The sequence below is a fragment of the Emydura macquarii genome, unplaced genomic scaffold (genome assembly GCF_026122565.2).
Source record: "Emydura macquarii macquarii isolate MOO-44397 ecotype Brisbane River unplaced genomic scaffold, CSIRO-AGI_Emac_v2 contig_431, whole genome shotgun sequence".
NCBI lineage: Eukaryota > Metazoa > Chordata > Testudines > Chelidae > Emydura > Emydura macquarii.
In genome coordinates, this window is record NW_027130568.1 from 3,012,446 (window position 1) to 3,037,835 (window position 25,390).

At 40.7% G+C, this 25,390-nt stretch overlaps 1 long non-coding RNA gene across 2 annotated transcripts in view; it reads right to left on the minus strand.

Annotated features, from left to right (window-relative positions):
* Positions 1 to 215: 215 nt before the first annotated feature.
* The window catches only part of LOC137146238 (uncharacterized), a 64,888-nt gene continuing 39,713 nt past the window's right edge, over positions 216 to 25,390 (minus strand). Inside the window, exons 1-3 of one of the 2 annotated variants that reach the window (XR_010917861.1) lie at positions 18,048 to 18,164; positions 2,251 to 2,318; positions 216 to 746 (exon numbers count right to left, since the gene is read on the minus strand). This is a non-coding gene — a long non-coding RNA (uncharacterized lncRNA). Of the gene's footprint in view, positions 747 to 2,250; positions 2,319 to 18,047; positions 18,165 to 25,390 lie in introns of those variants that run through there. The other variant, XR_010917860.1, reaches the window with a different exon arrangement.

Sequence of the window (25,390 nt, forward strand, 5' to 3'; positions counted from 1 at the left end):
CATGAGAATACTCATAGGAATATGTGGACCAACCAAAATGCATAATTGAGTATAATGGGTTGAAACCCAGATAGTTTCTTGTTGCCGCCCAGGACTACTTTCGCAGGAGAAAGGGATTTAAATGAAAATGTGAGATGGTGTGGAAGCAGGAGGAGTTCAGAGGGGAAAAAAGAGAAACAAGACCATACAAATGGGCTACAGCAGCAAAGAGAGGATGCCAATGACATGGTTTTATTTAGGAGAATATTCTTATAGCAATCTTCATCTACATCGGCGGGGGGAGGGGAATAATTTTCACAGAGGGGCCAATCCACAAACATTGGTAAGTTGTCGTGGGCCACACATTTCTACTATATTAATTAAATTACCTCCACTTAACTTGCTACCTTGACAACTGGAGGTTGGGCAGCTTAATTTCTCAGCCAGTCGCTTTCCTGAACTTCCGGCATCAGGTCACGAGACTGGAAGTACTTGTTTTGCCTCCACCACCACCCAAGTCTACATGGCGGGCTGGACAAAAATGTTAGATGGGCTGGATCCGGCCCGCAGGCCATATTTTGCCCACACCGGTCTACATTGTGTGCTATTTAGAGAGTAATTAATGATGAAAAATCTCAGGAAGTTTGATTTGGATGAGCATTTGGAACCCATCTTCCTTCTTCTTCGTCTGTCCAATGGGGATCTCTCATCATGTGGCAATGGTAGTTTGGAGAGACTTTCAACCAGAGACAAGGTTACAGGGAAGGCTGCAGGTTCAAATTGCATACGCTATTAGAATCTTTGATACTTCTATCACACACACACCAATCTTATTTCCCAGTAAAACTGTCTATAGTATTTGGAAATAAGACTATGGTCTCTTTCCCCTGACAGCACAATTTACTTAAAAAAGAAAAGTTTTATGCCATCCTTGGCACTATTTTTTTCTTTTCTTGCATTCCTACAGAAGACTTTCTTCAACACATTATGCAAGCCAAAAACCAGCAACAACACAGGCTGTCCTCTTACATATATTTTTGAGCCTATCTGATGTTTCCAAAAAATCACATTATTTTGATAACTTCATCTTCCTATTGCCATTTTCCATTCATCTTCATCTTGTGTCAGAGAAGATCTTAAATGATCAGAAACTGTTCATTGACATTTATTGTGTGGTAGCTGTCCTCTAGCTGTTTGCACTGAGCACATGAGAAGTAAAAATGACTAACCTTTTTAGAAAGCAAAATAATGCTAGGCAATTTTTTTAGAAAAAGGGATGGTTATACAGTTTCATAGAGTGATGGACGTAGCAAAATTTCACCAGTGCATTATTGGCCACGTTTTTGGTCTACTTAAAGTGGAAAACCATGTAGCTATCTATTCAGTTAGATGTTGAAAGGCATTTATGGGCCATATTCAGCCCTCTCTGTAAATGAGTTCAATGCCATTAACTTTAATAGATTACCAGTGCTAACACTAGGAATGAGTTGGGGCAATGAACAAAGTGTAATGTTCCTCCTTTCTTTCACAAACCGTGAAACCAAACACATTACTAGTCTTATATGAGGGCTCAAAGAGATTAGTCTCCTTCAAGATTTTCCTCCAAAGAATGTAATTTTATGCCATGATTGAGTCATGTTTCAGTGAACTGAATTAGGGATCACCACATCTGTACAAAAGGATCTTTGATCCAATGTAGAGCCTTCTAGTTTTTTAATATGATCAACCAAATACAGCCAGGTGTAATTTAAAGAAAAGGGATAAATATGAATGGTATTTCTCTATAATATTAATCCACTATCTCTAGTACTAGTATTAATAAGCAAAGAGGAAAAAAGAGCATTCTTGCCCACTGTCAGTACTTGGACATCCAGGAGCAGCCCATTATCTGAGATGACGCATTAATTATGCACCTGTGTTACAGGCAGTAGTCGCAGTTTTTTTAGTGGAGTATGCCAAAATACAAGGTATTTGTCCAGTTGTCTGGCTGCTTCCCACAGAATTATCCTACAGTTGCTTGCATCTCTGCCTTATTCAGATTAAGTTGCAGCTGGCTAGCTCCAATACAAAATGTATTAGCCAGTGTCCAGACCTCCGGCCAGGTCACACATGATGGAGATGTAAAGCTGGGTGTCATCAGTATACTGAATGCATTGCTGCCCATGTCTCCTTTCCTAGCACACATTGGGAAAGAGGTGAGAATACAAATCTCCCCAAGATACCCTTCAAGAAAGAAATCTTAGGACAGAAGAACAACAGACCACAACTAACCTTTGGGTTCTCAGAAATCAGTAAGAACAGATCCACTCAGCAACAACTCCACTGACCTCTGTTAGGATCTGCAAGTGAGTCAACAAATCTCATGATCAATAGTATCAATGATAGGTAACAGATCTAAAAGAATCAGCAGACACTTAGTCTTCATCTATTGCTAAGAAGAAATCAGTCAATGCAATTAGTGCCATTTTTATCACGTCAACCTATATCTCAAAATGACTAGAGTCAGAGAAATCTGAAGAATCAAAAAACTTATGGTTTCCCAACCACAAACTTCTCAATGACCTTCCTCATAACTGGAGATGGGACAGCAATCAATAGTTAGGGTAGATTGTCAACCATCTATTATTGATTCTTTAAGCACTGGCCTCAATAATTCCTCTAAGAATTGCTGACATATTGCACTTATTCCCCATTTATAAGGAAACCATGACAATCTCAATCAATAGTAGACCCAGTATATTTTCTGGCAAGTTAAGGTAATTGGAAAAGAACAATGGTCCAATTTACAGAAGTTCGCATGAATCCATCTTTGCATCTGCACATTTTCAATGCACTACTGGCTGAATCCAAAGCAGAAAATACAGAGATCATCCCCCACAAAACATTCTTCTGTTTCTACAGCAGAGAACAGCTTAGTCTGAATCCAAGCAATTTCATCTGCAGAGAATATTAAAATTGATGAAGGTTTCTCTGCTGATTAAATCCTTGACCTTTTAGCAGAAACTACAGCAAGAATATCGATTAAAAAGGGATACCACAAGGACAATTTAGGCTACCAGTCTGGATTTTGTAAAAGCATGATTTTAAAAAACTTTTCAGCATCACCACAAGTGTTTCCTTTAAAAGAAGGGGGGGGGGGGGAAAGGTTGCAGAGAATCAGTTTAAAACATTTCCCTTTGTGTCTGCAACCCAAAAATTGCCATGCTCTGTTAATATATGGGAACCAGAATGTGGAACTAATAAACAATGGTAAAAATAACAGGTTTGCTTTTCATATTCCAAGTTGAATATAATACAAATAGTAAACAGGGGTGTCAAGTAAATGAGACAATACAAATTAAACATTTCTTTCAGTTATAGCCTCAAGTGTTATTAGTATGTGGCTAAACAAGACCATTCTTTTAACTTGACAGTCTCTTTAATGTATGCAGTGTAGCTGTAGCTGTGTCAGTCCTGGATATTAGAGAGACATGATGGGTGAGGTAATAAGTTTTACTGGACCAACTCCTGTTGGTGAGAGATAGATGGGCAACTAAAGTCTAAAGTTAAGTCTACTTAATTTAAGTAGACAGTCAGTTCTCACAGTAATTAAGTCAGTCGGTTGTGTCTTCACCATGCTCATTGCGTCGGTGGAGTGTGTCCTCAAGAGCAGTGCTTACACTGATGCACAGAGCAATGCACCATGGGTAGTTGCTGGTTGTAGTCATCTTGGACTTGCAGATTCAGAGGTCAAGCCTGATCCCTGCCAACAAAACCATCAACATGCTAACAAAACCTATGTGGAGGGACCCGGAAACCAAGGGGGTGGGAGGTTACACCTTTGAGTTTATATTCGGTAGAATGAGCAATTGTAATGAAAACCTCCATCATCTCTCCTAGGTAATTCTATGTGATATTAGTCTCCTGAGGGTAACACAGGCAGAAATGAAGCAGATGCTTCAAGTATCTAGATGTAGACCTGGTCCTTATGTTGCTATGCTGTGTACCACAATGACCCTAGCAGAGTTAATACTGGAGTGACACAGGAAAATGTCCTACCATGGTGGAAGAAATAAGGCAGCCCTCCCCAGAAATCTTCTGCAAAGGATTGCAGAGTACCTCCATGGAAGTTTCCTGGAGATCTCAAAGGAGGATTCTTGGGACGTCACTATGTACATAAACAATGGGGTGCACCCTCTCCATAGCTGAAGCAGCTACTGGAAATCAGAGACCCACTGCTCCCAACTTTTCTTTCCATATTAAAGATAAAGCAAAAGAGGTTGTCGCCCAAACAGTTTGATTACAATTGCATACTCACCAGAGGGGTATTCCCTGGCATCACACTCAGCCACAATGCTGTCCTGTGACTGGCTGGACTGCTCCAGTGTTAAATACAGCTCCTGGATCTTGGGAAAAATGGATCCTCTAGTTGCCTGCTTCCCACTGTTCTCCTCCTCCACAATGTCCTCATCATTGTTGCCTGCCATGATGTCTGTCACCACCAAAATTCTGTCACAGCCAAGAATCGCATGTGAGAATCATCATGGAAGTGGTATGCCTGCGATGAAGAACCAGAATGATTGTTTGCCTCCCTTGTCTTGTGGTACACCAGTCGAAGTTCTTTGATTTTCATGTCGCACTACTGAATGTCTCTGGTGTAGCTCTTTCTCCCCATACTCGGTGCAATCTTTTCATCTACATTTCTTCAGCTGGATCAGATCTGTGCCTGCACAGACTCTTCTCCCCAGAGACCAATAAGATCCACCACTTCCTGTCTACTCCAGGTTAGAGCACCTTTTGGGCATTCATTTGCCATGATCAGTTGTTCTGCCGAGCTCTCCACACTGATGAAACAGGAAATGGAAATTCAAAATTTACTGGGTCTTGAACTGGGAAGGGACTGTTTCCTATACCTGGTTGCAGTGCAGCAGAGTTGAAAACAATCTCCAGAATAGTCATAGTGGAGTCTTGTGGGACACCTAGTGGAGGCCAATTCAGTTGACTTATGCAATGCTGCATCTACACTGACTCTTGATTGACTTATCAAACTCGAATTAAGCACTACACCTCTCACAACAGTGGAGTAATTAATTTGACATTACAGTTGCATTAGGTTGGTGGAAGGAACCTGGTTGTGTAGACACATACATTATTAGGCAGACATAAGGTGGCTTCCATTGACCTAGGTTGTAATGTAGATCAGGCCTCAGTCTTTAACGTCAGCCTTGATCATATGTTTTTGGGTTATGTGAAACTCTTCATTAAGACCTGGATAGAAAGCACCAAGTCATTTCATATAGGCCACCAACAAACCTTCAGAAGATGACTTTCACTTACTACTATATCTCATTATCTCTCCCTGTTCCAATGTCAGCACATTTCCAATCAAGATGCATGCAACCAAAGTCAATAGAATGCACAGTGATTTGTTAAATATGTCCTACAAGAAGACATTACTATGCCATCATTGCATGTTTATTCCACATTACTCAAGCAGCATTTTGTTTATAAATTACATTGTCATCATGAACCTTTTCCATGCACTTTATTTGTCCTTGCATTATACAATATAAGTCAAAGCTGTAGGAAGCATCCTATAAGGTCACCCAGCTCAAAACAGATGTTCATATAATTTATGATAAATATATGCTTTATTAGACTATTAGGTAATAAACTAAAGGAAATGTTAGCTTGCAGGAGGTTAAACAACCTTACTATTACACTTAATTGCACTGGTATTGTTCAAGGTTCTAAATTGCAATTTTAAATGGTTTCTTTCAACTAAGTTGGTCTTCCCCGATATACAAAAGTGGATAGCTGGAGTCATATTAAAAATATATTTTACAAACTGGAATAAATGCTATAATTTACTGAAATAAAAACTGTATTTTACAGTAGCTTTAATTATCCATCAGGAAATGGACACTGCCATTTGGTTGCTAATCATTCATCACATACTACAAAGTCTCATTTTCAGTGTTTTTCCTAACCTATACAGCAAGTTTTAAATCAGGTAAACAGTGACAATATGAATAAAAAGCAACAGCTTTTTTTCCTCTAAAAGGTCAAATAGTAGTATTTTTAACCTTTAACAGCTGCAGAACCACAAGCTAATATAACATCTAATATATAATTAGGAAAATGACTCAGTTATTAATGACCAGTCCTGTGTGAAATATTTGCAACGAAAGTAGAACTCACACACAATTCTTATACACTGAAAACTCATAGGATACCATATTTAGTCAAAAGCATCACTAAGATTTCCAAGTCTTTCAAGTAATCCTGGTGCCAACTTGGAAGGAGATCAGTCTCTGTGTTCATTTCTGGGACTATCTGTGGCACTGCATAAAAAGGTGAAACATTCAATTTTATACATGGTTTCACATTACAATCAAGTAACACAATGATGATGAAATTAGTTAGGAGATCTTAACTTTATTTAAACATAAGATATGTTTGAGGCAGGGGCTAAGTTTTAAAGCTAACCACATTCCACTCCTCTCTGAATATATGAAGAATTTGATTTCATACCTGAAATTCATGGTTTGCACCCATCTAGTGAAACCCTGATTTCCAAAGTAAAATATAAAGGGTTATAGACCAGAAATGACCAGGCAAAAGGATATGCCTGCACAAAAGCCTATTTAGTGACTTGCACACAGCTCTACAGAACCCAAAATAATAAACATCCTTTACAATATTTTAGGTGGGATATGCTTTGGCTCCAGTCAAAATCCTGGTGTTAATCTCTTGTTTAAATGAACCCCAAACATCAAAGTCAAAGAATGAATACCTAATTAATATAACAAAAGCAGCAACCAACATTTACACATAGAATTTACATTTATAATTTGCCAATGCTTCAAGCTCTGGGACACAGACATATAGGGCCCCTGTCAGTGGAGGCTGCCCAGGAAAAGAACTGAGTCAGTGTCTCCCCACCCTCCTGAGCTCCCGGCTTGCCCTGCCCAATTTGGGAAAGGGTTGAAACAGACCGCTTCAAGTCCCCTTCCTCCCAGAGGAATGAGCTTTGCAGGTGTGTTGCTCCTATCTGCTCACTGCAGTTGAATGTACCAGGAGTTACAACCCTGACTATAATGGCAGGAGGGAATACAATGCTTTGTCCTAGACTCTTTTCAAGATATGTTAAAGACATACGTGCTTTAGGTAGTCCAAGGATAGGCATCCAGGTACTAATGTAAGTACAGCTGTGCAAATAAGAAAATGCAATGCTTCTTTGGGAGAGAATATGCTAGTAAAGGTTTCAGGAAAACATAATTCAACCTCTCCCTTTCCACAGTGTTTCTCAACAACTATCCCTGAGATCTGCCTGATACAATCAAGGGATCCATTTTGAAGCACTTGGAAGAGAGGAACAGTCAGCATGGATTTACCAAGGGCAAGTCATGCCTGACTAACCTGACTGCCTTCTATGAAGAGGTGACTGGCTCTGTTGATGTGAGGAAGGTGGTAGATGTGATATACCCTGACTTTAGTAAAGCTTTTGATACGGTCTCCCACAGTGTTCTTGCCAACAACTTAAAGAAGTATGGGTTGGATGAATGGACTATAAAGTGGATAGAAAGCCGGCTAGATCATCGGGCTTAACCGGTAGTGATCAACAACTCAATGTCTAGTTGGCAGCTGGTAACAAGTGGAGTGCCTCAGGGATCGGTCTTGTGGCCAGTTTTGTTCAACATCTTCATTAATGACCTGGAGGATGAGGTAGTTTGCACCCTCAGCAAGGTTACAGATGACACTAAGAAGGGGGGAGCAGTAGATACACTGGAGAGTAGGTACAGGATACAGAGTGACCTAGACAAATTGGAGGATTGGGCCAAAAGTAATCTGACGAGGTTCAACAAGGACAAGTGCAGAGTCCTGCACTTAGGATGGAAGAATCCATGCACTGCTAAAGACTAGGGACCAACTGGCTAAGCATCAGTTCTTCAGAAAAGGACCTGGGATTACAGTGGACAGTGTTTCCTTGTTGCCAAGAAGGCTATAAGTATATTGGGCTGTATTAGAAGCAGCATAGATATAAAGAAGCGGTGTTCCCCTCTATTCGGCACTGAGGCCACATTTGGAGTACTGTGTCCAGTTTTGGGCCCCCCAAAACAAAAGGATGTGGACAAATTGGAGAGTCCAGCAGAAGGCAACAAAAATGATTAGGGGGCTGGGGCACATGACTTATGAGGAGAGGCTGAAAGTACTCGGCTTCTTTAGTCTGCAGAAGAGAAGAGTGAGGGGAGATTCGACAGCAACTTTCAAATATCTGAAGGGAGGGTTCCTGGGAGGACAGAGCTAGGCTCTTTTCAGTGGTGGCAGATGACAGAACAAGGAGTAGTGGTCTCTAGTTGCAGTGGGGGAGGTGTAGGTTGGATATTAGGATAAACTTTTTCACTAGGAGGGTGGTGAAGCACTGGAATGGGTTCCCTAGGGAGGCGGTGGAATCTCCATCCTTAAAAACATCCAAGGCCAGCTTGACAAAGTTCTGGCTGTGATGATTTAGTTGGTGTTGGTCCTGCTTTGAGCAGGGGGTGGACTAGTTAACCTCCTGATGTCCTTTCCAACCCTAATCTTCTATGATTCTATGAATTTAGGAAGGCAGCAAGCCTGTCCCTGATATCGAAAAGGTTGAAAAACACTGCCCTATAATATTTCTGTTGTAATAAAGATTTTTATTTTTAGAAACAAGATAATTGCAGCTAAGTTGTTAGTAATGGTGAAGTCATCTTATTGTCTTTACAGAACCCAGAAGGCCAACTTACCCCTTAGAATGCTACAATCCTCCTACTAACTGCCCTCACACTCACGCTCCTCTGCCTTCTGCTATTTATGTCCATGTGTACATATGGGGTAATGGAGCAGTAGCTTGGCACTCTCACATTCAATATCTGGAGAACAAAATTCAAATTTAAATTTTTACCTATACCACAATGGAAAAAATAAGTTGTGTCCTTTTCCTGGTACCTATTTATACGAATCCTTCTAAAACATCACACATGTGGAAACAACGTGATGTAAGTGGGACTAGAATAGAAGGGGCTACAGCTTACGATGCAGCAACATGGACAGAAGGTTCTCTTCTCTCTGCTAGTCCTTTATTGTTTAAGAAATGCAAATCTGGTCACCATTTTTGTATTTTGAAAATCACATGCTTTTATGTTGCAGGGGTTAGTGTATCCTAGAAATAGTTTTCACCACAGAGCCAGATAAAAATAGCTCAAAAGAAGCTTTCCCAGAAATGTGCAACACTGTTTTACAAGACCCTGATGGATTACAGTGGAGACACATGCAATAGGGCATCAATAAACTAGGGAAAAAAATGATATTCATAGAGCTTTCAAGTTTCATTCATTTTCGGTGAGCCCTTCTCATTTTTACTGTCAATTTCAGACCATTTGGAACAATTCCAGATTGAAAGCAAAATGATTCATGATCATTTCCAGGACTCCCATGAGAACTGGGGCTTCATAGGGTGATCAGAACTTTTCCTGCTAGAGAGACTTTTTATACCTCATGTAATTTGTTGGCCATTTCCCTAATCTGCTTTCTTTCTCTACATCACATACAAGAGGCAGTAAAGCTCAGGAATAGATAAATTGACAGGGGAAAAGAGGTGGAGGGATGATAAAGAGATTGTGCTCAATCGTTGTTTCATGAAAATGTACAGGAGCAAAGAGAGGTGATAGTAACAGTACTTAGCAACAGCTTTGTTGAAAAATTCCTGACCAGTTCTTCACATTCACCTCCAAAGTGCTTTACAAAATGTACATTCCCATCCTCATGATGTGGAGTATTACCCTCATTTTACAGATAGTAAAAGAAAAGAAAAATGAGCTATAGTGGCAGTGTAAGAGCTGGGATTAGAATTTAGAAGTTCTCCCTCCCCTTGATCCTGAAGAATTCTTCCTCCCAACTCCATTGGTCTTCCTTCTACGTTGTAGCACTTATGTTATTCTTCTGAAAACATGGGAAGCTTGTCTTTAAATGAAAAATAATTTAAATGTTGAATATTACATAAAACACACTGCTGCAAGCTGCAGTCTGCTACAGTCTGTTTTGCCCCCTGAAGTCTAGAATCCCACCTTATAAAATGGGGAAGATGCCCTCAGGTCTCATTAGTCACACCCTACAGCCTTAACAATATCAACTGCTTCCACTCACCCCTTTCCACAACTTCCCTTACCACCATTTTGGGGACCAAACACACGTGTCGCTCATGTTCTACAGGGCTACAGGCTTTCTCTATTTCAATTCTCTTTGAGGGACTCACCCAGTTAAAAGTGTCCTAATATATGCAGCACATCATACGTCTGAATGCCTACAAACACTCCTCGGGTACAGGGTTGAAAAAGAAATCTGGTGCATAATTAGCTCTGTGGTAGTCACAAAAGGGCTAAGTTATTATGTACCATAAAGGACATCCTTATCCATTACTGTCATATCTATCAGAGAGCTAGGATGTACTCTCCATCTCCATTTGGTCCTTGGCCTATTTACTGACTGCAAACAAAAATGGTAATTAGTGCAATTTATGATGACAAGTTTTGTGGTGTGAACATGTATTAATCTGTCTAGTTCCTAGTGGACAATCAGCTGTTCCTTCAAGGCTCCAGCCTCCCCTCCTGCATCAGTGACAGCAAAGAAGTAGGAGCAGAGATAGAACTAAGATGTACCACAGACTATCACTCCCTAATCTTCTTCCCCAGCTAGTGTCACCCATTTTTGGATTTTCAGTCACCAATTGTTATCCCCTTCACAATGTCACGTGTCCCCGGTAGACTATACACCATAGCAGCAGAAGATGGCACAGAACCTGGGTAAATCTCACACAGTATCAAAAAGTAGTTTGCTGTAGTAGCAGTCTGACATTTCAAGGACTGAATCCTCCATTCTGTTTCTGGATTAGTTTAAAAGCAACATTAATTTCTAAACGGAAGTCTGTATTATTTCTCATAAATTCTATGGATCTCATCGCTATAATATCTGAGAACACATTTGGAACAATCTCATGTTGTACATACATACCCTGTAACAACGCTAATTATTCTAAAAAGGCCTTATTCAAGCTATGGAAGCAGTTCTAGACTAAGTGAATGAATAAACCTCTAGAATGATCATGGCACCAGTTCAGTTAAGCATATGAGAGTGTGCTTAACTTTTAAACTTCGGTGGGACTTCGGCACATACTTACGTGTTTTGTTGAATCAAGGTCCATATTATGCATGGATCGATAAATACATAGATTTTGGCTTTTTTTTTAAAAGGCCAAAACATGAAATGAAGATTGTTGCAGGGCTAATATATTGGGGATCATCATGTTATCCTCAAGGCAAACCAAGTCACTCATCTTTTGCTTTAAAACCACATAATAGGATAGTACATAGCTGATCAAAGATATTGAAGACTTAGATGAATCTCAGTGGGTAATGTTAGTTGATTTAGGCTGGCTAATGAATTAAACCACATACTTGTTAAACTCAAACTAAAAATGCTGATGTGTACAGAATTCCAGTGAAGCAAGCATAATAGCATTACATCATCTAATGCAGCATTTCTTAAATGTGACCAGTGGCCACATGCAGCAACCAGGGGCTTTTCTTCCAGTCACACAGCCTCATGGGCGATGAATGGGGTCAAATCAGTGCCCCCTCTCCCAGGTCCGCCAGCAGGGTTTGGACCCTGCCCCCTCTGGAGATACAAATTCTGGAGGAGCAGGCAGCCAGTGAATTCCCCACCTTCCCAGGGTGGCGGGGTTGGGCTTCATCCCTGGGGTGGCATAGGGCTTCGGAATCCAGCTCCCCACACATACATCATCCCTGGCTCCCGCTGTCTCCTTCAAAGGAAAAAATATACTACTACTATTTCTGTGTTTGACTGGTCAGGATACTCCTATGCTGGGACGGACACCCAAAACTCCTTGCAAGGGAACTCTTCAGAGCATTTTGGGGGACAATGAGCCTAACCCTGTCCCTGTAATCCGGCCTGTATTTGATGCCAAAACCCACACAGGAGACTGGCAAGGGGAGGGGAAAGGATCGTAGACATGTCCAGAGGCAGTAGCACTTACCTACGCATCAGGAACTTGCCTTTTTGTTGGATTTGTTCCTGTTGCATATTTTTCTTGCAATAAGTTACATGTATGTTTGTACGTAAATGTTCATGTTCACTTCACTTGTACGTGAAAGCACCTTGCTTCCCAAATATGAGGAAGGTGATAGTTCACAAAGGGCTGGGGTCGAGTAGCAGGAATCACAGCACATAACTGTGTTTTCTGTATATGTCTGGAACCACTGATAAAATATCCCTCATCCTGGCTTCCCTTTCCCCCCAGTCAAAAGTTTACTTATATATTTAAAAAAACTAAAACAACTCCCCCTCCAAAAAAATAAAAAAAAAAAAAAAAAAAAAAAGAAGAAGATCACACAAGAAATAAAGAGTTTACCAGCAATGGAGTAAGCTATGACATAATTGTTGCTGTTCAAAAGCACCAAAATAAGAAATAGAGAAGGTGTCAACTAAAAAAATTTTGGGGTTTGTTAACGATTTAACTCATAATACAAAGGAAACAAAAGTAAAGTGACATGGATGATATCTGTGCTCTGACAACTCTTCCACCTTCACCTCCCCCAAGCAGTCACAACTGGCAGCCATGAATGTAATGTGAATAATCATGCACAGGACCTGATAAGTGCTATGAGCAGAAGTGTTTTATAACACTGTGAGGAGGGAAGGTGCGAAGTCCTTCGCAAAACAAGCAAAGCAGGAAAACAAACAAACAAAGAAGACTTAACAGTGCTAAAGTGCTACCCATAAATCAAATGTATTTGACATGTAACAAACGTTGATGAATAATGGCATTACAGGGCATTAACAATGTCTTCAATGTCTGGCCAAAGATGTTAATCTGGAGAGTTCACACCAGTTCTGTGCTTTCAGTTAATAGTTTGTGTCCTGCAACACAAGTATGATGTAATGCTCTATTGAGCTTTTGCAGCAGCACCATAGTGTCACAAGTCTAGCTTAGCACAGTTCCAAGTCATCTCCTTGCTCTTCAGTGGTTCATGATGTAAATGCACATGGCATCCTGAATTTCCCTGGCCTGCCGGGAAACAGCAGCAGTGTGAAAACGGATCAGGTGAGGCTGCCTGTACAGGCTTTGGATAGCATTTCTGTACTGTGACCGCTTGCTGTGGAAGTGGTCCCCTTTGCATTCACAGTGTTGTGCAAAACACAGCGTGCTGCTATAACCCAAGCCCCATTGGCCACAGTGGTATCCAGATGGTTCTGGAGGCACTGCCAACAGGCTTTCATATGCCCAAAAGGCATACTCCATCACCATTCACCCAGTCTGTAGCAGGATTCCCTTGTCCTTGAGTCAGCAATGTCAGGATACAGCTTCATGAGCCATGGTAGGAGCAGGTATGTGGGGTTGCTCAGAATAAGCCTTCGCACAGAAAAACCATACATAATGACAGTTTCTGAGGAATCAAGTCCCTTCTTGCCACCTGTGGTACAGTCCCACTCTCCTGAGAACAGTGGCATGATGGACCTTTCCCACGTATCTGACAGCATTCATGAATGAACCCCTGTGGTCCACTAAGCCTTGGAGAGCTAAGTGAACAGAAAACTTTTTGACTGACATTCACTAGCCCCTTTAAGCGGGCAAAGGATGGGGTCGGAGGGGAGGAAGAAACAAATCCTCATGGACTTGCTCGCCAAAGCAGCTTGGAAGAAGGGTGAGATATGAGTGAGCTGTCATCGCTAAAATGTGTGAAGGCGCTTTACAGTCCCAGCAATGCAGCAAGGCAGTTCCTGGATCACCACCTGTAATGAAAAGGACTCTGGGATACCACCCCTGATTTCAGAGTGCTGCTGTTGCATTCTGTAAAGGCCAGCGTGGATGCAGGAAGACACCTGTGTATATATAAAAACGGCATATGTGAACATGTTGTGCACGTATGGGACTCCTGCAGTAGCAGTGCACACACATGATCCTGTCTCCATTCAGAAGTGTGGATATCCCCTAAGAAATACAGCATAAATATAACCATCCCCTTTAGTCCACACCTGCCTTAGCAGGCTGAAAGAGAGTTTTGTAGCATGCCTGAAGAGTTAACAAATCTGGGCTCTGTTGAACCAAGCAGGGGGAGCAATCTCCAGAATCAAGGACTCCTCACAGAGAATATCCTGTCAGTAGTTCTTGTTCGTTTATAGTAAGTGAGCTCCAGCATGAGTACCTACACTGATTTCAGGGTCTCGGGCTATGAGACGCACAAGGTGGGTGAGGTAATATCTTTTACTGCACCAACCTCTGTTGGCAAAGGAGACAAGTGTTTAAGCTTACACACAGAGCTCTTCTTCAGCTGAAGTTGGTCCAATAATAGATCTGATTGGAACAGTGACAGCTGGTCATGGGCAAAGAGGTCATCTCTCAGATATTTGCACAGAGGTACTAACTGGTGCCTAGAGCTGAGCAAAATGTTTTGGATGAATAGATTTAACAAAAAAATGCAGTTTAATTTGACCCAAAACTATTTGCCAATTTGCCAGGAATAGTTGTGGCCATTCTTAAGCCAGCCAGGAGGAGGACATGGTGGTGATAGTGTTACTGCTGTGTTTCTCTAGGTTGTGGGAGGCCCAGGTTCAAATTCCACCTGTGGAACAACCACAAAATTTGAATTCACCAGATATTCTGAAAGGTTTCATATTGACCCCCATTGATTTTTCCCAATTATCAGTTAGTAGTGCAGCTGTACTTATGACCACAAATCCATCACTTGATATGTAACTTGCAAAATCTGTCTCAATACCTGAAAGAATGGCCAGTGTTTTTCACAGCTAAAACCATGTTCTCCATTTACTGTTCAGTCTCACAAACCCCCAGGACTAAAAGATTGAGAAAATGTACAAAACAAGCCTCATATGTAAACACAGCATCACGAGGTCTATCAATATGTCAATATAGTGCTGCCAAATACCACATATTCTTGTGAGGAAAGGCACTCTTGTTGTTTAGTTGTTCTTATACAGACAGAATGATGAATGAACTTTTCAAAACACGTTAAGGCAAAATATTAAGGTTATATTCAGCTTTACTTTAAGTGTTTACAGTACAGAAAAACCAGGGGGGAAAAAGCCTTTGGATGAAGAAATTCTAATATATATATTCAGATGATCATCTTCTTGAGATGAAGTTAAGTAGATAAGATGGTGCCTACTTGGTTTCTTTTGCCATCCATTATTCAAATAATTACATGCAGTAGATGTGAATGGTTCATGTAGATAGCAATGCACTTTGTCTAGGACTATCACTTATTCTATGCTGGCTTAATTTTCCCAATTTTGAACTCTAAAACAGTAGAGATACTAATGTGACAAAGACCTGATGTACAGAACCGTTTTAAGCTTCACCAGGATTTAAAGCAGGACAATACACAAAGCCACATTTCCTGCTGACTGACTCCCACCCAGAGACAGGAGCCCATTGCAGAGATAGATTGTAGCCAAGCAGTTACAGCAGCTTCAGTACTGTGCCCACTTTCTAGATTAATTTAATTTTATTTAAAGGCGTTATCCCACAACCTGCCCCAGTCATTGAAATACTACAACTCCTGTGACTTTCACAAGAGGTCTAAACTTGCTGTCTAGTGCTTGTCTCTCGATGAGCAGAGAAATATCCTTCTGTTTGCCTACATGTCTACCTCATAGATTATCCTAAATCCTGAAACAATTTGTGCATAGTGTATGGATAAAGTACAACAGCTAGAAGTAGTATTTACCATGGCCCTGCATATTTAGAATATAGGCAGAAGCAATTACATGCTCATAACACAAATATTTGTGCATGCAAAATGCACATGCATATTTTTCAGATCCAGTTTATGTACTTATGTTTGAAACTGTGGTTTCAAACTCCCACCATTCCAAAATTGTTCATTCATGAAAACAGATCTATTGTCAAACTATAAAAAAATAATGGCATGATCAAATATTTGAATCTTATTGAGTTTTTCTAAGTTAACCTTTGTAACCAATAATTGCACTTATTCTACAAAGTATTTTTTTAAACAAAGTTGTAATATTTTTATCCATATAAAATCCATGGTGTCTCTTCATAAAGAAACTGTAGATATACTACCAAAGACAATTTCCTTGGATAAAAAGCCTATTAAGTTCCTGAACAATACCCAAGTCGTATATTTGCATCAACTGCCAGCAGGAAACAGAAGTCTATGGAAACAACAAAAAGATGTCAAACTAGCTTTAATTCTTAAAGTGTCTTGAGCATGAGCAATGAGTCTTGAGCATGAGGTTTTGAGATATGATTGGAGGGGGTGCTAGAAAAACTTGCAATAAAATAAATAAATAAAATAGGCAGTTCTAAAAGGATAAGCTTCTGTGTGAGGATCAAGAGTTATTTGAAATAGGCCAACACAATACCGACTGAGAGGAGGATATTACTTCTAGTGTGGATCAGAAACAATTACAATGTTTGTTATACTTGTATGTTACCCATTCTAAGTGTATCAACATCTTAAAAGAAAAAAAAAAACCATACTTTTTCATATGTGAGTGCCTAAAGTTAAAGCACCTAAGCACAAGTAGCCTGATAGTCTGTGCTCAGCACCATTAAAAAAAGGTCAATCCACTTTTATTTAAGTGCATAAACTCAGATATCGACGTTTGAAAATAAGGACTCAAAAGTAAAACTTAGAGTCTATTATCTGGGAACATGTTCTTTGAAAGCACTGCTTAGTCACCTCAATTGGATACCTTAAGACAACTATACTTGAAGAACAAGTGACCTGATTCAGTATGTCAATTGCTATGTTCCTACAGACATGTTAAATGCTTTAGGCTAAGTAATTTATCTGAGCCATTTTCGAGAGTGGTGTAGGAATAGTATGATAGTGGTTCATCTAACCAGAGATTAGTACTTATATACTCAACTCACCTAAATACCATCAAATGTCCTAAAAATACTACAGGCCATCAGATAACTCAAACTAGCTGGTAGTGTTCGTTATCATTACTTTTACACTTAAATGACTGCCTGGAGTTGGACCAAGTTTCTCCCATTCTACATGGCACCACAGAAATGGGATTAAAAGAAATGCAGCAACATGATATAGGAGCCATCTCCCTGGCTGGTCGATAATACTTGCTTCATAAGGAGTCCTCTAACTGGTGATAACAGTAGTAAGGGTAGCTAATTGCACCTTAGCATCTAACTTGTCTTAGCTAACACAGTTGAGAGTGACAGCCCTGAAGAACATGTGGGAATGTAGCCATTATAGTATCTACAAATTTCTCTGGGTCATGTGGTGTTGTGGGAGCTATTTTTCTACTCAGTTTTAGTACTTTGAAATCATAGAACTGTGCTCAGCCCTTGTGCCACTGAACAGTCACAGAACTCTTAGATCCACTATTCCCAAAGGAATAATGCACACCAGCTTGTCAGATTCAACTCAGGATCACCACTTAACACACAGCTCTACATTGTTTATGAATATGAAAACAAGAATAAGTTCATTACCGAAAAGAGATTCAAATAATAGAGTGTAAGAACATTGGGAAAAAAAACAGTTACATACAAAACAAAATCATAACACACTTTCTAGAGACTAAGCTTAATAAGGAATTCCCCTATCTCCTACGAGATAGCTTACCCAAATTCTATCCCCAGCATTTTTAAACCCCTTAAAACCTCTTCACATAAGATCAAACCTGCTGGCAGCTTGTTCTCACAAATTGAAGGAATGAAGGTGTACCTCTACACCCTTCATTAAACCCCCAAAGTTCATTGTTTTTATTTCTAACACTTCTGGTTCACTGCTTCCTGTAAGTATTCTCTTTGAAGATTTTACAGTCCTTCATTAGCATTTAACTCAGACAGTAGATGAAGTCCCTTTGTGAATCATACAATACTTAATTTACATGTAAATCAGACAAACACTTCTTGCCTGAAAGAAAACCTGCTTTTCCCTTTTCTGGTGACCAGTTTGTAGTCTCAAACCTTGAGGACATAATTTTTAGTATATATCACACACAACTCCTTACACAATATTCATACATACGTTTTGCAGTTATTATGACCATCAGTGTGAGATAGGCTTTTCTTATGGACTGGTGATTTCAGTTAGCAAATCCACAGCAGGCATAGACAAGACTTCTTTGGTGAACCAGGGGATCCCTGTACCCATATGCCTATAGTTGGCATCCGGAGGTTCTTGGATCACAGGTATTTGCACGTAGTGGCAAACAGAAAATGGGGACTTCTATTTATAAAAACATAGACCATCAATCAGGAAATAGAAAGCATGTACTCAAGGTGCTCGCTCATAGATAAAGGTTAACAAATATTCAGATTATTTCTCAGAAGCAGAAGCTAAAATTCAAAACAGACAAGTTTATAAAAATCATAACCTGCTCAGAGATAAGCGGAAATAGAACAAAGGAGGTAAATTAATGAGTAATTTTGCCATCTATAATTCTAGTGCAGATCTTGCTAACTACTTCATACAAACAGATGAGTGGGAAAGTTATATCAGACCAAATGTGTCTGTCTCAGGTATCAGCTTTCATTTCTTAGAATATTGCTTTCTTTGGCACAGAGCAAGAAAGCTGCTTTAGGAGCAAAGGAATGACTAATAAGCACTCCATATCACTATAGTGTTACTTACAAAAGTTTTGTTTGGTGTAAGTAAAGAGTAACACTTCCGGAAAGCACCAGAGTTTCAGAAGCACTTCAAAAAAAAAAAAAAAAAATGGTATATGGATGCCTCATATGCACTCACTCACAAACTATGATGGTGTTTAAAAGAGGCTAGCAAAGTACTCTATCACAAGTGAAGTTCTTAGTTACCGACCAGAGGGTATGTTTTTGATCCGTGACTATAAGCTTTGCTTCCATCAGCCAGCCAATATACTGAATGCTCAAAAACTGAAAAAGAAACTATGAGGCATCTAAAAAATATGCCACCATGCCGACTTAAGGATATAGAACTCAAGGACACAAACATCAACATTTTATGTATATGCTTATTGGTGTATGCAATTGTATAAATAATAAAGATATTTATAATTTTGCCATTAATCTAAGTTACTTTATCTTCTGTATGTAGATTTTGAAAGACTGTAATTGCTCACTTTACTTTAGAAGTTAGATATGTTCTGTGTTATGACATACAGTTAATGTATATATCATAGTAAGAAGTACATCCTTGCATTTTTATATATAGTGGCAAAAAGCCAGCTTCACCCTAGTGGGTCTCGCGCTTTTGCTTCTCGTAGTGGGCCACGGCATCACCAGTTACCCAGTCTCCCCAGGGAGAGGGGTAGGGACCTGGGTCCACTCACTCCTCCGGGTCCCAGCCCAGGGGCCCTACGAGTAGCAGCTTTGTGCTGCTGGCACCGTGCTCACAGCTGCAGTCTTTTCCCCTGGGCTAATTCCCCCCTTCTGTCCTTCTGGCTTCTTGAGCCCGGTACCTTCCTCAGCATTCCTTCCTACTCCTTCACACAACTCTGCACTCCTGCACACAACACGGCACTCCTACTCCTCCAGCTCGCCCGGTGTCTGTCTGGAGCAGAAGGTTTTTATGAAGGACCTGGCTGGTCCTTAATTGGCCTCAGATGCTCCTAATTGCTCCCTAATGACTTCAAGCTAGTCTGCAGGGAAGAGAGCCCTGAGCATTCTGGGGCTTACATAATTCCTTTCCAGCATGGCGATGGCGAGACCCTGCCCCACGCGCTGCTATAGGTACTCCAAGAACAAGCCGTACCCCAAATCCCGCTTCTGCAGGGACATTTTCGATGCCAAGATTCGCATCTTTGACCTGGGCCAGAAGAAGGCCAAGGTGGATGAGTTCCCCCTCTGTGGACATATGGTGTCGGATGAGTACGAGCAGCTCTCCTCTGAAGCACTGGAGGCCGCCCGGATTTGTGCCGACAAGTACATGGTGAAGAACTGCAGGAATGATGGTTTCCACATTCCACAGATGTGATTCCACATTCCAGTGGTTAATAATGCCCAGTTATAATTTTACATCTTAGCCATTTACATACATAAAGCCATTCTGGATTTGTCTAGCTTCAACTTCCAGCCATTTGATTATGTTATACATTCTCTGCTAGAATGAAGAGCCCACTGTTAAACATCTGTTCCCACATAGGTACTTATAGACTAATCAAGTCAACCCTTATCCTTCCTTTGTTAAGATAAATAGATTGGATTCCTTTAGTCTATTGTGGAAACCAGAACTGTATTCCACAATAGCATCCGAGCAGCAGTTACACCAGTGCTAAATACAGAGGTAAAATAATCTTGCTACTCTTATTTGAGATTCCCCTGTTTATGTATCCCAGGATCCCATTAGCTCTTTTGGCCACAGCATCATACTAAGAGTTCATGTTCAACTGATTATCCATCATGACACCCAAATCTTTTTCAGAGTCAGTGCTCCCCAGGATAGTTTCCCCCATTCTATAAACATGGCCTACATTCTTTGTTCCTAGATGTATACATTTAGCCATATTAAAAAGCCATATTTTTGCTTGCACGTAACGATTCAGATTACTCTGGATCAGTGACCCATGCTCTTCGTTATTTACCACTCCCCCAGTTTTTGGGTCATATGCAAACTTTCAGTTTGAGAACTTTATTTTCAGGTTTATTATTCAGAATAATATAACTGGACTAGATACTGTCCAGACTATTTCCAATTGTGTGCATTTTAACATTTTTTTAGTTAATCACTAGCAAGTGAGACAATTGTTTTTACTTTGTATTCACAATGTGTGAATACTAAGATTCCGAAACAACAACTTCTGCCTTGTTTAGGCTCCCTTTTCTGGACGTGTTTATTTCTCCAAATGTATATGCCCTAACCTCTTATAATAGCCTGGATTGCAGCCCTATATCTTCAGAATGATCTCAACTGCTACCGCAGGAATTGACTGGCAAGTTATAGTATTCGAGTAACCTGGCACCATGGTCCTATTCGGGAGGGAGTCCAACATATCTGGCCTCTGGCCTGGGAACTGGAACAACACTCAAAAACTAGACTACCCTTCCACTACACAGAGGATATAGCAATGACCACTACCACGTCTGACTTAATTTTGTCACTCTGTTCATTGAGATTAACATGAGTAGCACTCTGAGCTGTTACAAAGGGACCTGAACTTCCCAAAATATTCTCACATACACTGTCATCTTTAATATGACGACAAAAGGTGCAGGGCTTGACTTCTGTGTCCTGCTGCTGCTGTTGGTGAGCAAGTAAAATGTATTTTATAATGAGTTTTAAGATTTATGACATCCTTGAAATCAAGTATTTCTAGCTAGAGACATTATGTCTTGATGGTACCACTAACTACCCTCCATAAAAGAGAAAATTGCTTGCATCATTTCACTGCTGATATTAAATCTGATTTGTTTGTCAAATACACAAAAGACCTTTAGCATTTGGCAGCTAATACTAAGGATTAGCCATTCTAGAATGGTTGAGGAAACAAAACAAAAAAAACCCTCTAGTAATTAGATAGCTAAATGAAAAAGCTTACTTGGCAGAAATCCATTGTCCGTATATTAACGTAAATAGCCACTATAGCAACTTTCTCTGTTGCTGTTCTCATGAGATCCAACTATACAAACAACCAAATATGCATCAACTATTCTCAATTGGGCATAATTTATTACTGTCAGAAAAATAATTCATGAAATGCCATTATTCTACCATCAACTGTAATATGTGGGGTTTTTTTAAATAACCACCTTTTATTTCACTATTATTTTTTCCAGCTGATGACTGGTAATCTACTAAACTTTTCAGTAAAGCAAAGCATTACAGCAGCAGAGCCACTAGCAACACAACATGTGACGGCCAAAACTATAATTGGGTTAAAAAAAGAATTAGATAGGTTCATGGAGAATAGGTACATCAGTGGCTATTAGCCAAGATGGCAAGGGATGCAAACCCATGCTCTGGGGTGTCCTTAAGTGTCTGACTGCCTAAAGCTGGGACATGACTATAGGGGATGGATCACTTGATTATTTCTCTGTTGGGTTCATTCCCTCTGAAACATCTGGCACTGGCCACCACAGGAAAACAGGATACTGGGCTAGATAGACCATTGTTCTGACCCAAGGGCCTATATTAACATCTTCTTAGAAAATAGGTTAAGAGCACTACAGAGAAATACATTAATGGTGAATTTTAGTTTTCTAACCCAGAAAGATGCCCAGACAGTTATATTACAACTTATCCTGAAAAGTAATCAAATGATCACAAATTGGATTATAAATAAACAGCATTGTATCAGAACAGGTTTGCAAAATCCTATCAGCTGAGGAAAGTATCCAAAAGTTCCTCTTTAGATCCTTCTGTCCTGAAGCAGCAGACCCAATTTTAACATGGCACTACTCTGGGGCTTACCCGTCAGAAAAGCGCAGGGCATGACATTCCTGACTCCCTAACTCAATTTGCTGCACTCGGGGGCACTATTCAAAGGAAAACCTCTGGAGTAGGGAAAAAAATAAGACAGCAGCAGCAAGGGAATCCCACAACATCCTGAGGAGAAAGGGGGTGTAGAGTGGGGAGCAGTGAAAGAACCAGCATGTGTTTGAGGGAGAAGGGTGCTCCGAGCTGAACCCGAACAAACAAACAAAAATTTTACCCCCAAAGTTTGAGCCAGTTATTTTGTTCCAAAGGGTTCACCCATCTCTAGCGGCTGACATAATAAGGAAGTCTTCACAGACTTCAATGGAGTTTGGATCAGATATTAGGGGAATTGAGTAGGCTACCGAATGCTCTCTAAAGTCAAATACACTTTGATTATAAGGCTTGGATAGCTAAGCAGTGTGGCAGATCCACTTCATTGAATATCCCATTTCTGACTGAGTTTCTCTTGGGAAGCAACACTTTTATAGCATTCACTTTTTATATAGCTAAAGACCAAGACTTTCAAACCTGTGGCCTGAAGTTAGGCTCCTTAAAGCCATAGTCAGACAACTAAATATAAAATAGTACTTCTGGAAATCAAGCTGATGTCTGCAACTTCCATGTCCTTTGACACATTTTTCATATAGAATTTCTTTTGTTGTTGTTAGAAAATTTACTATGCACCACTCAAGCTTTACAATATTAGGCTTCATTGTTAAATCTAGTGGTCTGGTGTTCTGGTAGGAAAATTTAGTTGTCAAGATTTGTGTTTCTTTCAGAAGGTTCTGTGTTGCAGATTTATTTGTTCTATAAACATTTCACTGTATGAATATGGCAATCCTCCTACAAAGTGTTATTTAAAAAAAAAGTTATGTAAGTACACAAGCTGGGTCAGAAAACTAGAGCACTGGTAAATTAGAATCTCAGCTGGGGTGTTATTTCCCAAGCACAGAAAGGAGAGATGGGGAGCAAAGATTTGAAATAACAAACAAATCCAAATATTTTAGATGCCTCTGGTAGTCTAATGGCAGCACAGATAACTAGAAACCTTCAGTCTGGTAATATGGTCCTGTGCACCAGTCTTCCAAGTTCATTTCCCATTTTCATGCTAGGTAATAAATATAACTGAAGTCAGGGTGAAAATGGCGGAGAGGACCCTGGAGAGCAGTATGGAGGGCAGATGGTCTCTGCAGGTATGAGTTTCCTTCTCTGGCTGATTCTACAGGAGCCAGATGTTTGAAGAGCATATCCACTGCCACCCCCGGGATCTCAAATATTGTACCCTGGAAATAGTGAGGCTCACCTCAGAGTTTCCTAAGCCTTCTGTCCCCTTACCTAGGGGATTCATAACATAACCCTTGAGGGCAGATAAGACCAGTGAAGTGAAGACGGTACCTTTCATTACTAAAATTTCTGTTTTAGATAGCTGTTAGAGTAAGCCAGAAAACAGGGGTCATTACAGTGTTGGACATCCGGCGAGCATAAAGGGGGACAGGTGGGATCAGGATCATTATTAGATTTCTTGGCAAATATTTTTTAAAATTTGTATTTATTTATTTTGAATGCTGAAAACAGGCCCTGGATATAAGCAGCTGGGAAGGGACAGATGGGACAGGGGAGAAGGCAGAGTTGACAAAAAGGCAGAAAACAATAAAAGTAAGTATTTTTTTTAGAGGCTGCTGGAACAGGTAGAATTGAAAAATAACAGGAAAAAATAGGATAAAAAATGGGTGGAAACATAGGCAACGGAAACAAGATGATTTTAGGTTTTGTATTGTGAGAACATGAAGTGTGATTCAGTGGTACAGAGAACACAGGAAGGTACAAAGGGGTTTTAGAGGAAAAAACTCTTACTGTTAAGTGTTTCTGTCATTTGGGATTTAACACGGGTATTGGATTGCAAAAGACTTCTTTGCTTGGTAGTTCCAAATAGCATCTCTAGTAGCAGGGAGCAGAAAGTCCACCTTTAAATGAGTCAGAGTCTTCTTTTAATGGGACCTGAAGCCAGTCAATCAACAACGATTCCTGGGGAAGGATAGGTGTGGGCACGATAGGTATTCCTGCAGCAGAGGAAATTCTGGCAGAGATTAACATTGCTTTCTAGGATAGAACCACCCTCAGAGAAGGCAGCAGAGGAAACCTCATATGAAAACTGATGGAGACCTTCCTTTGTAGGTGCAAATCCATCTCAGGAAGCAGAGGTCTGCACTGATGCAAGTAGGGTGACAACTCTTTCAAAAGACAAAAGTGGCACAGATGCAGGAACCTTGCCCCCTCCACGGCCCTATCCCTACCCTTCTTCTTCCCCCAAGGCCCTGCCCCCAGCCGGGCCAGAAGCCAGAGCCTGTCAGTAGTAAGAGCCACCCAGGGAGCCTGAGACACTGTGGGGCGTCCCAGTCCCTCCACGTGCCCTGGGTGGGGCCCCAGGGGCCTGAAAGCAGCCCCCGGCTAGTGTCCCTACCCCTGGGAGGTAGGTGGAGGGACTGAGGCTCCCCACAGTGGCCCAGGCTCCCTGGGCAGCTCTTACTACTGTCTGAGCCCCCCACAGGGAAAAGAATGGTGCCATCCCTGAGCCTCAGAAAAATGCTGTCCTGGAATCATTCAGCCCAGAACTGGGACTTGAACTCTGCATTTCAGGACTGTCCCACCCACTTTGGGATGGGTGGTCACCCTAGCTGCAGGGAGGTGATTTGCAGCTCATTGATCGGTGATTAATCTAAAACCGCACTAATAAGTCTAACCAGTGTTGTGCTTTAAGCAGTGGGAACAGTAATCCTACTATATATACACTCATGCCCCCAATGTTGGGAGCACCACTGGAACTCCACTGGTGTTAGCTACAATGTAGTCAGGCCTTTATAGGGCAGGTAGTACAGAACCTGCACATATAGAACTTCATCCTAAGCATCATATCTGGCTCGGATCTCCATAGGCAAACATGGAGGGAGGGAAGAGAAACTGGGTTCATCACCCCCAAC